This window comes from Salmo salar, chromosome 28, assembly GCF_965601325.2.
Source record: "Salmo salar chromosome 28, fSalSal1, whole genome shotgun sequence".
Lineage (NCBI taxonomy): Eukaryota > Metazoa > Chordata > Actinopteri > Salmoniformes > Salmonidae > Salmo > Salmo salar.
In genome coordinates, this window is record NC_138318.1 from 2,955,690 (window position 1) to 2,974,062 (window position 18,373).

Sequence of the window (18,373 nt, forward strand, 5' to 3'; positions counted from 1 at the left end):
ATATGGCTATATTGTCTCTTCTGAGTATCACAATATTGTACCAAGCGGACCAGTTCGTAGCTGGATTCTTCACCGATCTTTTATACCTTCTCCAGAACATGAATGTATTTCGGTTCCCCAATTCTGTGAGTTGGAAGAATTTCCTGTGTCTCTCTTTGAAACCCCTCTCTGTCTCAACTGTGGCCTGTTAGGCAGGACATTTCCTTTGGAATTTACGACCGTTTTCACAGGGCCTGGGTAGGGAGAGGTAGGTAGGGGGATGGTGCAAGGGGGAGGGGGTCAACTGTGCTCCCTGTTCCCAGAGAGAGGGCAACGTCATGACAGTGTTGAATTATTAATTTTAGGAAAACCTTTTAAAATAATATTCAATGCAAGTTAAAGTACAAATGTATAAGAAATGTGTTATAAAATAATTGTATGATACTTCATTTAACTAAAATGGATGTTTAATGATGTGATGGAAATGACATTTGTCTATGGCTGTCTGAGAAAAACGACAAATATCAATTCCTGAATAGTACAATCGCAGCCATTAACAGATATTATTTCTAGACAAATCAAAGATGATTATAATACTGGTAAAATGGTGTTTCAATACATTTTAATTTCTGAATGCTTGCCGGCCAAAGTGCCCGAAGTTGCAGAATCACCCACATAGACCTTAGCCAAATACATTTAAACTCAGTTTTTCACTATTCCTGACATTTAATCCGAGTAAGAATTCCCTGTCGTAGGTCAGTTAGGATCACCACTTTATTTTAAGAATGTGAAATGTCAGAATAATAGTACAGAGAATGAATTATTTCAGCTTTTATTTATTTTATCACATTCGCAGTGGGTCAGAAGTTAACATACACTCGATTAGTATTTGGTTGTTTAACTTGGGTCAAACGTTTCGGGTAGCCTTCCACAAGCTTCCACAAGCTTCCCACAAAAAGTTGGGTGAATTTTGGCCCATTCCTCCTGACAGAGTTGGTGTAACTGAGTCAGGTTTGTAGGCCTCCTTGCTCGCACACACCTTTTCAGTTCTGCCCACACATTTTCTATAGGATTGAGGTCAGGGCTTTGTGATGGCCACTCCAATACCTTGACTTTATTGTCCTTAAGCCATTTTGCCACAACTTTGAAGTATGCTTGGGGTCATTGTCCATTTGGAAGACCCATTTGCATCCTGACTGATGTCTTGAGATGTTGCTTCAATATATCCAAATAATTTTCCTCCCTCATGATGCCATCTATTTTGTGAAGGGCACCAGTCCCTCCTGCAGCAAAGCACCCCCACAACATGATGCTGCCACCCCCGTGCTTCACGGTTGGGATGGTGTTCTTCGGCTTGTAAGCATCCCCCTTTTTTCATCAAACATAACGATGGTCATTATGGCCAAACAGTTCTATTTTTGTTTCATCAGACCAGAGGACATTTCTCCAAAAAGTACGATCTTTGTTCCCATGTGCAGTTGCAAACCGTAGTCTGGCTTTTTTATGGTGGTTTTGGAGCAGTGGCTTCTTCCTTGCTGAGCGACCTTTCAGGTTATGTCGATATAGGACTCATTTTACTGTGGATATAGATACCTTTGTACCTGTTTCCTCCAGCATCTTCACAAGGTCCTTTGCTGTTGTTCTGGGACTGATTTGCGCTTTTCGCACCAAAGTACGTTCATCTCTAGGAGAGAGAACGTGTCTCCTTCCTGGGCGGTATGCCGGCTGCGTGGTCCCATGGTATTTATACTTGCGTACTATTGTTTGTACAGATGAACGGAGTACCTTCAGGCGTTTGAAAATTGCTCCCAAGGATGAACCCGACTTGTGGAATTCAACAATTTGTTTTCTGAGGTCTTGGCTGATTTCTTTTGATTTTCCCAGGATTTTAAGCAAAGAGGCACTGAGTTTGAAGGTAGGCCTTGAAATACACCCACAGGTACACCTACAATTGACTCAAATTATGTCAATTAGCCTATCAGAAGCTTCTAAAGCCATGACATCATTTTCGGGAATTTTCCAAGCTGTTTAAAGGCACAGTCAACTTAGTATGTAAACTTCTGATCCACTGGAATTGTGATACAGTGAAATAATCTGTCTGTAAACAATTGTTTGAAAAATGACTTGTGTCATGCACAAAGTAGATGTCCTAACCGACTTGCCAAAACTATAGTTTGTTAACATGAAATTTGTGGAGTGGTTGAAAAACGAGTTTTAATGACTCCAACCTAAGTGTATGTAAACTTCCGACTTCAACTGTATGGACGAGCGATGTCAGAGCGGAACGGACTAAGATACAGTAGAATAGTATAAAAAAAACAGTATTTACATATGAGATGAGTAATGCCAGATATGTAAACATTAAAAAAGTGACTAGTGTTCCATTCCTTAAATTGGCCAGTGATTCCTAGTCTATGCCTATAGGCAGCATCCTCTGATGTGCTAGTGATGGCTGTTTAACAGTCTGATGGCCTTGAGATAGAAGCTTTTTATCAGTTTCTCGTTCACAGCTTTGATGCACCTGTATTGACCTCGCCCTCTGGATGATAGCGGAGAGAACAGGCAGTGGCTCGGGTGGTTGACGTCCTTGATTAACTTTTTGGCCTTTCTGTGATATCAGGTGCTGTAGGTGTCCTGGAGGGCGGGTATTTGTTATTGTTTTACCTTTATTTAACTTGGCAAGTCAGTTAAGAACAAATTCTTATTTTCAATGATGGCCTAGGAACAGTGGGTTAATTGCCTTGTTCAGGGGCAGAATGACAGATTTTTACCTTGTCAGCTCGGGGATTCAATCTTGCAATCTTTCGGTTACTAGTTCAACGCTCTAACCAGTAGGCTACCTGCCGCCCCCAGTTCGCCCCCGGTAATGCGTTGGGCAGACCGCACTACCCTCTGGAGAGTCTTGCGGTTGCTGGTTGTGCCATTGCCGTACCAGGAGGTGATACAGCCCAACAGGATGCTTTCAATTGTGCATCTGTAAATATTTGTGAGGGTTTTAGGTGACAAGCCAAATTTCTTTAGCCTCCTGAGGTTGAAGAGGCTCTGTTGCGCCTTCTTCACCACATTATCTGTGTGGGTGGTCCATTTTAGTCTGTCAGTGATGTGTACGCCAAGAAACTTGAAGCTTTCCAACCTTTTCCACTGCTGTCCCGCCGATGTAGAGAGGGGGGTGCACCCTCTGCTGTTTCCTGAAGTCCACGATTATCTCCTTTGTTTTGTTGACATTGAGTGAGGTTGTTTTCCAGGCACCAAACTCCCAAAGCCCTCAGCTCCTCCCTGTAGACTGTCGAGTCATCTTTGGTAATCAAGTCTACTACTGTTGTGTCGTCTGCAAACTTGATGAATGAGTTGGAGACGTGCTTGGCCACACAGTCGTGAGTGAACAGGAAGTACAGGAGGGGGCTGTGCATGCACTCTTGTGGGGCCCCAGTGTTGAGGATCAGCGAAGTGGAGGTTGTGTTTCCTATCTTCAACACCAGGGGCCGGTCCATCAGGAAGTCCAGGACCCAGTTGCACAGGGTGGTGTTCAGACCCAGGGCCTTGAGCTTAATGATGAGCTTGGAGGGTACTATGGTGTTGAATGCTGAGCTGTAGTCAATAAACAGCATTCTTACATAGGTATTCCTCTTGTCTAGATGGGGTAGGGCAGTGTGCAGAGCGATGGCAGTTGCATCTTCTGTGGATCTATTGAGGTGGTATGCAAACTGAAGTGGGTCTATTGTGGCAGGTAAGGTAGAGGTGATATGATCCTTGACTAGTCTCTCAAAGCACTTCATGATGACAGAGGTGAGTGCTACGGGTGATAGTCATTAAGTTCAGTTACCTTTGCCTTCTTGGGTACAGGAACAATGGTGGCCACCATGAAGCATGTGGGGACAGAAGACTGGGATAGGGAGAGATTGAATATGCCCGTAAACACACCAGCCAGCTGGTCTGCGCATGCTCTGAGGATGCGGCTAGGGATGCCATCTGGACTGGCAGCCTTGCGAGGGTCAATACGTTTAAATGTTTTACTCACGTTGGCCACGGAAAAGGAGAGCCCACAGTCCTTGGTAGCGGGACGCGTCGGAGGCACTGTGTTATCCTCAAAGCGTGCAAAGAATGTGTTTAGCCTGTCCAGAAGCAAGACGTCGGTCTCGGCGACGTGGCTGGTTTTCCTTTTGTAATCCGCGATTGTATGTAGTCCCTGCCACATACGTCTCGTGTCTGAGCCATTGAATTGCGACTCCACTTTATCTCTATACTGACGTTTAGCTTGTTTGATTGCCTTGTGGAGTGAATAACTACACTGTTTATATTCTGCCATGTTAACAGTCGCCTTGCCATTGTTACATGCGGTGGTTCGTGCTTTCAGTTTCTAAAACCCAACCATATTCAGTAAACCTCTCCTCAACTTCATAGCATGCTCCTGACTCTGAAAAACTACAGCCTGAAGGTCTTCTACAATCCAGGGCCAGAGATATACATCAGTGACACACTGTGCAGGGCAACAGCACAATGTACAGGCAGAGGCACTGCCTATTAGCGACATGCCATCTGTTCGCTACAGTAACAAGATGTTCAACAAATCAATCAGGCAAACTACTTGAACGTCACAGATCACTGCCTAGCCCAGATCAGGCAACACACTGACAAGGACGAACACCTACTGTCACTGAAGTAAATGGTTCTCACAGGTTGGCTGTACCTGAAAGAGGAGACGCCTTTCACAGTGAGAGAATACTGGACCTTTTGAGACGAGATCAGTGTGCAAAATGGCATCTTGTTCAGAGGTCAGAAAGTAATTATCCCCAAATCACTACGTCAAGAAATGCTTATCCGCATACACTCTAGTCACGTTGGAGATGACGCATGCTACTGCCACGCACACAAAACATTATACTGGCCAAACATGCAGGCAGAAATTAGACTGTCAGCAGCTGTACCACATGCAACAAATCAAATCAAATATATTTATAAAGGCCTTCTTACATCAGCTGATGTCACAAAATGCTGTACAGAAACCCAGCCTAAACCCCAAACAGAAAGCAATGCAGGTGTAGAAGTACGGTGGCTAGGAAAAACTCCCTAGAAAGGCCAGCACCTAGGAAGAAACCTAGAGAGGAACCAGGCTATGAGGGGTGGTCAGTCCTCTCTGGCTGTGCTGGGGGGAGATTATAACAGAACATGGCCAAGATGTTCAAATGTTCATAGATGACCAGCAGGGTCAAATAATAATAATCACAGTGGTTGCCGAGGGTGCAACAGGTCAGGAGTAAATGTCAGTTGGCTTTTCATAGCCAATCATTCAGAGTATCTCTACCGCTCCTTCTGTCTCTAGAGAGTTGAAAACAGCAGGCCTGGGACAGGTAGCACGTCCGGTGAACAGGTCAGGGTTCCATAGCTGCAGGCAGAACCGTTGAAACTGGAGCAGCAGCACGACCAGGTGGACTAGGGACAACAAGGAGTCATCAAGCCAGGTAGTCCTGAGGCATGGTCCTAGGGCTCAGGTCCGAAAGAAAAAGAGAGAGAATTAGAGAGAACATACTTAAATTGACACAGGACACCGGGTAACACAGGAGAAATACTCCAGATATAACAGACTGTCCCTAGCCCCCTGACACAAACTACAAATACGCTCATGAACAGCAAGTGGAAACCATGATGTCGCATGAACTGCCCACAAGGGCCTGGCAAATCGTGAGCATGGACTTATTCAGCCACAGACAAAAATACTATCTTCTCATCGTTGATCACTACTCTGACTTTTGGGAAATTGAACTGCTCCCTGACTTGTCTGCCGAGACATTCATAAAGCACTGCAAGGCACAGTTTGCAAGGCCAGCTTGACAAGGTCGTCATGGACAATGGCCCACAATTCCATGCAGAGTTCAAGAGTTCAAGCGTTTCCCCTCAGAATGGGAGTTTGACCACGTGACCTCTTCTCCAAGGCAACCAAAGGAAAATGGCAAGGCAGAGTCAGCTGTCAAGATAGCAAAACAACGGTTACACAAGGCCTTGAGTGACAGCAATGACCTCTGGAAATCCATTTACAGTCGTGGAACACACCCACCGAAAACATGGACAGCAGCCCAGCACAACACCTTCAGTCCAGACGTCTGAAGACTACCACCCCTGTAGCCAACAAGCTACTTGAGTCCGGCGTCATGGTTGGCATCACGGACAAACTGCGCCACAGAAAGCAGCTCGCTAAGTGCTTCTATGACTGGACTGCTCGATACCTACCAGAGCTGGAGGTGGGTGAAACGATAAGGATGAAACCGCTGCCGGGAGACCATACAGGACTTTGGAGGCTGGGCACGTGCCTACAGAGTTGCATCACGTTCTTACCTGGTGGATGTCGGTGCCTCTATTGTCGCAATTGGGTGGATCTGCATGTAGCAGAGCCATCAACAAACCAGAACACGCCATACACTCACTCAGATGAGCTGGATCACAGTCCAGGCCTAAGGGCAAGCGGTGCAAAATTGAGACATGACCCAACTGAGGCTGAAGCTTCTCCCCCACCAAGCTCACCAACTCGTGCCCTACCCCTGTCAGAGTTCACACTTACTCACGGGTGGGTCGGCTGTGGAAGCCACCGGACAGGCGGCTGTAAGCAAGGGACTGTATTAAACTGTCCTCTTGTTTTAAAAAATATATTTTTAAAGGAAGACAACTGAAGTGAAAATAATTGTATGCATTTTATTTCATGATTTGACTATTAAGAACTTAATGTTGTGCCGTTACGTTTGCACTTGCTATTGAAAAGGATGTTGTTATGGAATCTAGTTGATAAGTAATCGACTAGCTGGACTTTTCCCCAGTACCCAGTATGTAGGAACTTGTACAGTACTTGAATATGGCGATTGAGCTTGACATTTGTGTTGGTCTTTAACAAATCATTATGAAACACAAGGGAGATCAAATTTGTAATTGAAGACATGGCCGGGCTTCTTTGAGTTTGTGAATTCTATTTATTGCCAATATCGTCTTGAAGCAATTTAACAAATAAGACACACTGTAAGACCAGAAATATTACAGATTGTGGCTTTAATGCACATTTTCCCTTTAGAACTTTGGCCATTTGGATTAGACATTCACAGAATCAAAGCTGAATTTGTCACACAGCTGTTTTTGTTCTCCTAGATTTAGAGATTGTGCAATACAGTGCATTCAGAAAGTATTCAGAACCCTTGACTTTTTCCACATTTTGTTATGTTACAGCCATATTCAAAAATGTATTAAATTGCTTTTTTTCCTCATCAATCTAAACACTATACCCCATAACGACAAAGGAAAAACTGGTTTTTAGAAATTCTTGCACATTTATTACAAATGAAACACTGAAATATCACATTTATATAAGTACTCAAACCCTTTACTCAGTACTTGGTTGAAGAACCTTTGGCAGCGATTACAGCCTCGAGTCTTCTTGGGTATGACACTACAAGCTTGACACCTGTATTTGGGGAGTTTCTCCCATTCTTCTCTGCAGATCCTCTCAAGCTCTGTCAGGTTGGTTGGGGAGCATCACTGCCCAGCTATTTTCAAGTCTCTCCAAAGATGTTTGATCGGGTTCAAGTCTGGGCTCTGGCTGGGCCACTCAAGGACATTCAGAGACTTATCCCGAAGCCACTCCTGTGTTGTCTTGGCTGTGTGTTCAGGGTCGTTGTCCTGTTGGAAGGTGAACCTTCGCCCCAGTTTGAGGTCCTGAGTGCTCTGAAACTGGTTTTCATCAAGGATCTCTCTGTACTTTGCTCCGTTAATCTTTCCCTCGATCCTGACTAGTCTCCCAGTCCCTGCTGCTGAAAAACATCACCACAGCATGATGCTGCCACCACCACGCTTCACTGTAGGTATGGTGCCGGGTTCGGGTTCTTGGTCACCTCCCTGACCAAGGCCCTTCTCCCCCGATTGCTCAGTTTGGCCAGGCAGCCAGATCTAGGAAGAGTCTTGGTGGTTCCAAACTTCTTCCATTTAAGAATGATGAAGGTCATTGTGTTCTTAGGGATCTTCAATGCTGCAGAAATTTTTTGGTACCTGTTATATCTAGCTTAGCTGTAGAAGAACACACATATGCACAGTTTCACATTGTACATCACTCTGATGTTTTATGACATGCCACTCATTCTCAGCCTCCAGTATTTATGCTGCAGTAGTTTATGTGTCGGGGGGCTAGGGTCAGTCTGTTACATCTGGAGTATTTCTCTTGTCTTATCCGGTGTCCTGTGTGTATTTAAATATGCTCTCTCTAATTCTCTCTTTCTCTCTTTCTGTCTTTCTCTCGGAGGACCTGAGCCCTAGGACCATGCCTCAGGACTACCTGGTATGACTCCTCCTTGCTGTCCCCAGTCCACCTGGCCGTGCTGCTGCTCCAGTTTCAACTGTTCTGCCTGCGGCTATGGAACCCTGACCTGTTCACCGGACGTGCTTGTTGCACCCTCGACAACTACTATGATTATTATTATTTGACCATGCTGGTCATTTATGAACATTTTAACATTTTAACATTTTGACCATGTTCTGTTATAATATCCACCCTGCACAGCCAGAAGAGGACTGGCCACCCCTCATAGCCTGGTTCCTCTCTAGGTTTCTTCCTAGGTTTTTGGCCTTTCTAGGGAGTTTTTCCTAGGGAGTTTTTCCTAGCCACCGTGCTTCTTTCACATGCTTTGCTTTCTGTTTGGGGTTTTAGGCTGGGTTTCTGTACAGCACTTTGAGAATATCAGCTGATGTACGAAGGGCTATATAAAAATAAATTTGATTTGATTTGATTCTGACAACCCATTCATACGTAAAGCAGCACACTGTTGTAAACCATAACAACGTACAGTACAATAACAGAACGTCATACCATACATAACCATTTCCCCCTTTCCAAAACCAGGGACTGGTACCATATATACAAATGTTCATAGGACAAGAACCTAGAGTGATACAGTTGAAGTCAGAAGTAAACATACACTTAGGTTGGAGTCATTAAAACTCGTTTTTCAACCACTCCACAAATTTCTTGTTAACAAACTATAGCTTAGGCAAGTCGGTTAGGACATCTACTTTGTGCAAGACACAAGCAATTTTTCCAACAGTTGTTTACAGACAGATTATTATTTCACTTATAATTCACTGTATCACAATTCCAGTGGATCAGAAGTTTACATACACTAAGTTGACTCTGACTTTAAACAGGTTGGAAAATTCCAGAAAATGATGTCATAGCTTTAGAAGCGTCTGATAGGCTAATTGACATAATTTTTGTCAATTGGAGGTGTACCTGTGGATGTATTTCAAGGCCTACCTTCAAACTCAGTGCCTCTTTGCTTGACATTATGGGAAAATCAAAAGAAATCAGCCGAGACCTCAGAAAAAAGTCTGGTTCATCCTTAGGTGCAATTTTACAAACTCCTGTAGGTAGCACGTTCATCTGTACAAACAATAGTACGCAAGTATAAACACCATGGGACCACGCAGCCGTCATACCGCTCAGGAAGGAGGCACGTTCTGTCTCCTTGAGATGAACGTATTTTGGTGCGAAAAGTGCAAATTAATCCCAGAACAACAGCAAAGGACCTTGTGAAGATGCTGGAGGAAACAGATACAAAAGTATCTATATCCACAGTAAAACAAGTCCTATATCGACATAACCTGAAAGGCCGCTCAGCAAGGAAGAAGCCACTGCTCCAAAACAGCCATAAAAAAGCCAGATTACATTTACATTTACATTTATATATTATTATATTATTATACATTTAGATTACAGTTTGCAATTGCACATGGGGACAAAGATCGTACTTTTTGGAGAAATGTCCACTGGTCTGATGAAACAAAAATAGAGCTGTTTGGCCATAATGACCATTGTTATGTTTGGAGGAAAAAGGGGAAGGCTTGCAAGCCAAAGAACACCATCCCAACCGTGAAGCATGGGGGTGGCAGCATCATGTTGTGGGGGTGCTTTGCTGCTGGTGGGACTGGTGCACTTCACAAAATAGATGGCATCATGAGGCAGGAAAATTGTGTGGCTAAATTGAAGCAACATCTCAACATCTCAACGCTACCAAATACTAATTGTCTGTATGTAAACTTCTGACCCACTGGGAATGTGATGAAAGAAATAAAAGCTGAAATAAATCACTCTACTATTATTCTGACATTTCACATTCTTAAAATAAAGTGGTGATCCTGACTGACCTAAGACAGGATTAAATTAAACTTTCTACTTCAACTGCACCTGTAAGAAAGAAACATTAGCCCTTGAACAGAAGATGTAAACAACGACTCTCCAAACTAGACAGTTCTGTCCATTTAATCTGGAGGTTGGCTAAGACACCTAACGGAGCATAAGAATGAAAGGAGGTTAAGTAGTCCTCCAGTTGAGCAGGGCAAGTTCGTGCCCGCATAGGCCATTCTTCAGTTGCAACCGTTTGTGGCTCTGGCCCTTGGGGAGCCCAAAGTGGCTCAGGCTCAGGTGGTGGTAGGAGTGGAGGAGGTCCATCACAGGCAAAGGTTCTTGTACAGGCTGTATGGGGTCTTCCCAGCCCCTCATGCTGCACCAGAGGTCCTGTACAAGAACCTTTGCCTGGGCTGTGAAAGGGAGGATGTAGCCTAAGGGATCATATTAGCTGGCTAGCATTGTGTAAATGACCCTCAGAGTTGGTTTATCTTCTCTTTGGACAGCTCGTTGTTTGTAGCAGAGGGTGTCTGGCTGACAGCTCCTGCGCAGTCCCAGAGTTGGTTCTTGTGGATTGATGGTGGTCTAGGAGAGCCATAGCTCACTGCTCTCAGACCTCGCTTCTGGAGGAAGGTGTTCCACAAAAGAGGGTATGTTACTGGCCCATTGCCTGAACTTGAAACCCCCCAACTAAGAGGCAGCAGTACAGCCTGTCTGCCAACGACTTTCCCTCTGTCTCCGTGGGTAGACTTGAGACAGTTGTCCACATAGGTGTGCTCGACTCCTAAACATAAGTGTTGCGATCGTGGTGGTCCCGAGCATGTTTCATAGATGGCAAAGCAAGGACAACACGTCGTTCCGAAGGGTTGGACCTGCCATTCATAGGTGCTGGGCTCTGCTTTTCAGTCCAAATCCCTCCAAATGAACCTGAGGAGTGACTTGTCGGAGGAAAGGCGGCACACCTGGTGCAACATGCCTTGAACATTGCTGCTTATAGCCACTGTGTGTTGCCCAAACCTGAGGAGCACTCAGAGCAGGGAAGGGCCAAGTGTTGGTCCTGGTAAGAGACATTCGTTCAGGATCTGACTGATGTGCTGATAGGAGCAGTTGAACACTAGTCTGCATTTGCCGGTCTGTTGCTCAACAAGGTGTTGTGGCAGGTACCAGAATTCTAGGGATCCTTCCTCAGCATCAGGAGTGAGTTTGGTGACATAGCCTGAGGTTATCAGCTTTTAGATCTCATGATGGTGGACTTCGGCCAACCTCAGGTTCCTTAGCAACCGACGCTCAGTGCCACGAATGGAAGGCATCACTGCTCGTTTTGTAGCATGAAGCTGTGGGCTATTGGGGGCCCTGAGTAGAGGCTTTGCATATCTCTGGACCCCATCCACCAAGATTCTTGTGGTCTTTTCTTCCAGTAGATTCAAGGCACACAGATCTTGTTTGGAATGTATGACTTCCTTTTCGTCTCGATGGAGGAATGTGTCCACTTGCCATAGCTTCTCTACATTCTTCAGGAGTTCAGTGGCTGGGGAAACAATGGTAGAGAATAGGCATTGCTGGACGTCTGTGTGTGGCATCTGGCTTGCTGGGTACTGCACAACCCAACCAAGCTGGACAGGGACAGGGCCTCCCAGAGGGCCAATATGGACTGGATTGATGGGGACCAGCAGGTGTGGATGGTCAGACCCTATGAGCAATAGAGGCTGTGCCCTGTGGATCTGTGGAAGCGGCAAGGCCTTCAGGTGTGAGTTCCTCCTCTGAAGCACACCTCCAGCAAAGGCCTTTAACTGAGACCAATTCCTGACCTTCTCCCTTGAGAGCTGCTTGAACTCAGGACATGAGCCTAGGAAGTGTTCTTCCCCTTCACAGTAAGGACAATATCATTTAATTCTTAGGCTAGTTCTAGTTCGATTGTTGCTGCTTACCACACGGAGAGCTGTAACTGGCTTGTTTGTCAAGTTCACTGGTCAGGAACATGTTGGTGGTACCCAGGCACCGTGGTTATTTCCGGTTAACTTCCCTCTTGTCCTGGTAGTAGACAGAAGCTGTCTGGGAGAGTCTTTTGGCCTTTGCTTTCACCTGCAAACAATCAGACAGGTTCTGGAGGGTATAGATTTGGCCTACTCTATCTCCTAAGATACCACAACTCAAGCAGTTATCAATAAACCCATCACGGTATGCAGGTGGAAGTTTACCCAGCAACCAGTTCACATGATCACACTTGAGCTCAGCACCCTGGTCACCTTCCAATGCCCATCAACAATTGGATGGAAAGGGCTAATTCTTAGAAGGCTGTGGCATCTGCCCTCACGTGGCACATTGAAGATGTTGCCAATTTCACTCTGTACGAGCTGGCAGGGCTGTCCATACTTGGCATTGAGAGCTGAGGTCTATAGCCTGGTTTCGTACATGCAGGATTTCGCCAGTTTCTGTGCACTTGGAAGTTTCAGACGATCCAGGAGCACTTGAAACTTGTACTGCTTTCAGAGGTGACCATGGTTACCTAGGAGCCTGTCTAGCGCTATCTTCAAGAGGATGAAAGCACTCCCTTTCCCACTTTCGAAGTAAGGCAGCTTAGGTCTGGGTATACCATAAGTGGAGGCGACAAGGAGCTCCATGATGTTGGCCCCATTGTCTGGCTGTGGTAGCGTATAGTGAGAGAAAGGGGCTAGGGTGCTCCACCCCTGCCAGTTGCTGAGTGGAAGGCCCGGGAGGATAGTTGTGCTGGTGGATCAGAGCCAGTGCCAGACTGGGCCCCCTGGCATTCTTCTGGTCGGCGTAGCCCAGAAGCTTGAGGTGGGTTTGGAACCCAGCTAAGCAGGGAAGGCTGGGGTAGCTCCCTCATTTGGACCTTACTAGTTATCATTGGAAGTGAGTCCAGAACCCTGCTTGGAAACACCAGTTGAGATGGGGTTTGGACCCCACAGCTAGTCGACTGACGCCGAGGTTGGTTCGGAAACTTGCTGGGAGGTAATGGCAGAGGTGGGGTTTGACTTTGGACTAGAGATGGACCGATTAATCGGCATGGCCGATTTAATTAGGGCCGATTTTCAAGTTTTTATAACAATCGGTAATCAGCCTTTTTGGACGCCGATTATGGCCGATTACATTGCAATCCATGAAACTGCGTGGCAGGCTGACCATCTGTTACGCGAGTGCAGCGTCAAAAGGACCTTGTGGCTGCAATGAGCCAAGGTAAAAGTTGCTAGCTAGCATTAAACTTATCTTATAAAAAACAATCTTAACATAATCACTAGTTAACTACACATGGTTGATGATATTACTAGGTTAACTAGCTTGTCCTGCATTGCATATAATCAATGCGTTGCCTGTTCATTTATCATCGAATCACAGCCTAATTCAACTTCGCCAAACAGGGAATGATTTAACAAAAGTGCATTCGCGAAAAAGCACATTCGTTGCACAAATGTACCTAACCATAAACATCAATACACAGAAGTATATTGTTTTTAACCTGCATATTTAATTAAAATAAATGCATGTTAGCAGGCAATATTAACTAGGGAAATTGTGTCACTTTTGCGTTTAGTGCAAGCAGAGTCAGGGCATATGCCACAGTTTGGGCCGCCTGGCTCGTTGCGAACAGTGTTTCTTCCTAACAAAGACTGTAATTAAAGGTTATGCAATGTAACAGCAATATTTAGACTTAGGGACAAAATACGGAATGGTTCCGTATTTCACTGAGAATAAACGTTTTGTTTTCGAAATGATAGTTTCCGGATTTTACCATATTAATGACCAAAGGCTCATATTTCTGTGTGTTTATTATAATTAAGTCTATGATTTGATATTTGATAGAGCAGTCTGACTGAGCGGTGGTAAACAGCAGCAGGCTCGTAAGAATTCATTCAAACAGCACTTTATTGCATTTGCGAGCAGCTCTTAGCAATGCTTGAAGCACAGCGCTGTTTATGACTTCAAGCCTATCAACTCCCGAGATTAGGCTGTCAATACTAAAGTGCCTATAAGAACATCCAATAGTTAAAGGTATATGAAATACAAATGCTATAGAGAGAAATAGTTGACGCGTCATAATTTCTATAATAACTACAACCTAAAGCTTCTTAACTGGGAATATTGAAGAACTGGGAATATTGAACCACCAGCTTTCATATGTTGTCATGTTCTGAGTAAGGAACTTAAACGTTAGCTTTTTTACATGGCACATAATTGCACTTTTACTTTCTCCTCCAACAATGTGTTTTACATTATTTAAACCAAATTGAACATGTTTCATTATTTATTTGAGACTAAATAGATGTTATGTATTATATTAAGTTCAAATTAAAGGGTTCATTGTTCATTCAGTATTGTTGTAATTGTCATTATTACAAATATATCTAAAAATCGGCCGATTTAATTGGTTTCGGCTTTTTTTGGTCCTCCAATAATCGGTATCGGTGTTGAAAAATCATAATCGGTCGAACTCTACTTTGGACCCCAATGGTCTGTGGCGGCTGAGGTGGTTTTGGAGCCGGGCGTGGTATAGGAGAAGGTGGGGTTTGAACCCCACTAGTCTGTGGACGAAGAGGTGGTTTCGGGCCAGGTGTAGGAAGAGGCCGATAAAGTCATGGTGAAGGAGATCTTGGTGATGGTAACTAATCCTGTGATCCAGCCGGATCTTGAACCTCTCACTTCTCTGACTCCTCATCTTGTACCGGCATGTCCTCTTTTTTTTTACCCCCTTTTTTCTCCCCAATTTCGTGATTACGATCTTGTCTCATCACTGCAACTCCCCTTACGGGCTTGGGAGAGGCGAAGGTCGAGTCGTGTCCTCAGAAACATGACCCGCCAAACCGCGCTTATTAACACCCGCTCGCTTAACCCGGAAGCCAGCTGCACCAATGTGTCAAAGGAAACACAGTTCAACTGACGACCTTAGTCAGCCTGCAGACGCCTGGCCCTCCACAAGCACTTGCTAGAGCGCGATTATCCAAGTAAAGCCCCCCCGGCCAAACCCTCCCCTAACCCAGAGGACGATGGGCCAATTGTGCGCCGCCCTATGGGACTCCCGGTCACGGACGTTTTTTATTTTTATTTTGCTCCTTTGCACCCCAGTATCTCTACTTGCACATTCATCTTCTGCACATCTATCACTCAAGTGTTTAACTGCTAAATTGTAATTGCTTCGCGACTACGGCCTATTTATTGCCTTACCTCCCTAATCTTACCTCATTTGCACACAATGTATATAGACTTTTCTATTGTGTTATTGACTGTAGGTTTGTTTTATCTTGGCCTGGTCACAGTTGTAAATGAGAACTTGTTCTCAACTGGCCTGTCTGGTTAAATAAAGGTGAAATAAAATAAAATGTTTAAAAATGACAGCCTGGGATCGAACCCCAGGCTGTAGGGATGCCACAACACTGCGATGCAGTGCCTTAGACCGCTACGCATCTCCTCCTGGTCCGGATCTTGAACCTGTGACTCCCCCTCTGACTCACTGGCAGAGGAGAATAACAGGTTGTGGTGCTCTGCCTACTCCTGTAAGCCCCATGGTGGGGGTCAGGCTCAACCCTTTGTTCTTGTTGCTCTTGGTCAGATTCACCGCTTTTCTGTTGGTTCCTTTCTAAGAAGGCTGCCATCATCTAAGCCTCCACCAGATCCCTTTCAACTTGCCTTAGACGTCGCTGTCTTTCTAGCCGTTTGGCTATGATTTCATGTGGTTCAAAGGCTTGTCGCGTTTGGGTGTCCAAGCGCCGACACTCCTCATCAACTTGAGTGTCCTTTAATGATTTGGCGTTTTACCTTTAGTTTGAGGAGCTTCATACACTTCCTGAGAGCGGCAGCTTGAGTCACTCAGGGACTCACTCCATCCACTCCCACGGCTCTGAGATGACCGGTATGAAGAGCGGCCCTCTGTTCTCATTGAATGAGATGATTTAGTGGATACGAGAGATGTATCAGAATGTTGTTCTGATCCCCCAGAGTGCCTCCCCCGTGAGGAGTCTTCCAGAGACTGGTGAAATGGCAGGCCTTCTTGTGTTGGGGCCTCCATAGGCTTTGAGGAAGAGGGCTTGGATAGAGAGTGTTGAGCCAGGTAGGCCGCTGTGGTTGCGTGGATAATCTCTGAGATCGGGTTATGTGGGGGTAAACCTCATTGTCTCTCAAATGGTCTGGGGGCTGTTTCCCACTCCGTCTCTTCCCACCCAAAACAGGCTCCTCTTTAGGCCTAGTTCCTGCTGAATGTGCGCTTGCTGCACTTGGCTGAGACAGTGAAGGTTCAACTTGCTTGCATCTCACATGTGCCGGGCCCAGCATTGGTGGAGTCAGGCTGTAGTTCGCCATTGAGGGTGGAGGGTTTGAGGTCCTTATCCATGGGAACACGTGTCCCGCTCCATATCCAGCCGAAGGACCATTTGTTATTTTTCTATTTTGAATGCACTGGGTGAGGTAGGAGCTGATACAGGTGCAGGTGTCCCGGTTAGAGGACAAGGATAGGGAGAGAGACTTAGAGGGTCAATCAAACATATTCCATCATAAGTTCCATTGACTTGAGTATGTGTGCTAAATGATAAACAGGAAATAGAAAGTAAAATATATCTGCATTAGGGAATGTTACAAAGAATTCACATTATCATATCTTGGATCATAAACATTTCACCGCTAAATTATACACAGCACATCTTAAAATGTGCATCTATACATACATGAAAAATGTTAACAATATTTTGGGTTACACATGTACAAATAACATAAATAAAATGGATAATGCTGGAGAGGTTCTTTACAACTGCCTGGATTGTTTGGTAGTGAACTGAAAAATGAAAGAACTCCGGTATTTAACAAGTGAATGGGTTGCAGGTGCACTCAGAGCATTGAGATGTATTGAGATCTCTAGTGCCCAAAAGCCTGTATTACATTGGCAGCAACATTGAAGAATGATATGTTGGGATCTCTATGGCTCAGCAAATAAAGAAACAGTTAACAAAAAAGTGCAATTAAAGGGTAAGTTAACAAAAAAGTGTGAGCAAATGAAAGCCTTTTCTACACTCTGTGTGCAATAATAGTGGTATACCTGATTTTTATATGACTACCCCAGCTCTGTACCCCACACAATTATCTGTAAGGTCCCTCAGCCGAGCAGTGAATTTCAAGCACAGTTTCAACCACAAAGACCAGGGAGGTTTTCCAATGATTCGCAAAGTAGGGCACATCTTTGTGGATAGTTTTTTTTACCTAACAAACATTGAATATCCCTTTAAGAATGGTGCAGGGCCTCCCGAGTGGCGCAGTGGTCTAAGGCACTGCATCGCAGTGCTAGCTGTGCCACTAGAGATTCTGGGTTTGAGTCCAGGCTCTGTCGCAGCCTGCCGCGACCGGGAGACCCATGGAGCGGCGCACAATTGGCCCAGGGGAGTCCGGGTTAGGGGAGGGTTTGGCCGGCAGGGATGTCCTTGTCCCATCGCGCACTAGTGACTCCTGTGGCAGCCTGGGCGCAGTGCACGCTGACACAGTCGCCAGGTGTATGGTGTTTCCGTACACATTGGTGCGGCTGGCTTTCGTGTTAAGTGGGTATTGTGTCAAGAAGCAGTGTGGCTTGGTTGGGTTGTGTTTTGGGGGATGCACGGTTCTTGACCTTCGCCTCTCCCGAGTCCGTACGGGAGTTGCAGCGACAAGACTGTAACTACCAATTGGATACCACGAAAATAAATTTTTAAAAAGAATGGCACAGTTATTGATTACACTGAAGGAAACCACTTAGGAATTTCACCGTGAGGCCAATGGTGATTTTGCATTTAATGGCTGTGATACAGTGGAGGCTGGGGAGGGGAGGACGGCTCATAATAATGGCTGGAACAGAGCAAACGGAATTTGATACCATTCCACTGATTCTGCTCCAGCCGTTACCACGAGCCGTCCTACCTAATTAAGGTGCCACCAACTTCCCGTGCTGTGATAGGAGATAACCGAGGCTGGATCAATAACAACATTGTACTTACTCCACAATACTAACATAAATGGCATACTGAAAAGAAGAAAGCCTTTACAGAATAAAAATATTCTAAAACATGCATCCTGTTTGCAATAAGGCACTAAAGTAATGCAAAAACAATTTGGCAAAGAAATGAACTTTTTGTCCTTAATACAAAACATTATGGCGCAACACAACATTGAGTACTAGTCTTCATATTTTCAAGCATGGTGGTGGCTGGGATAAAATAAATGGAATAGAGCTACGCACAGGCAAAATCCTTGAGGAAAAGTTGGTTCAGTCTG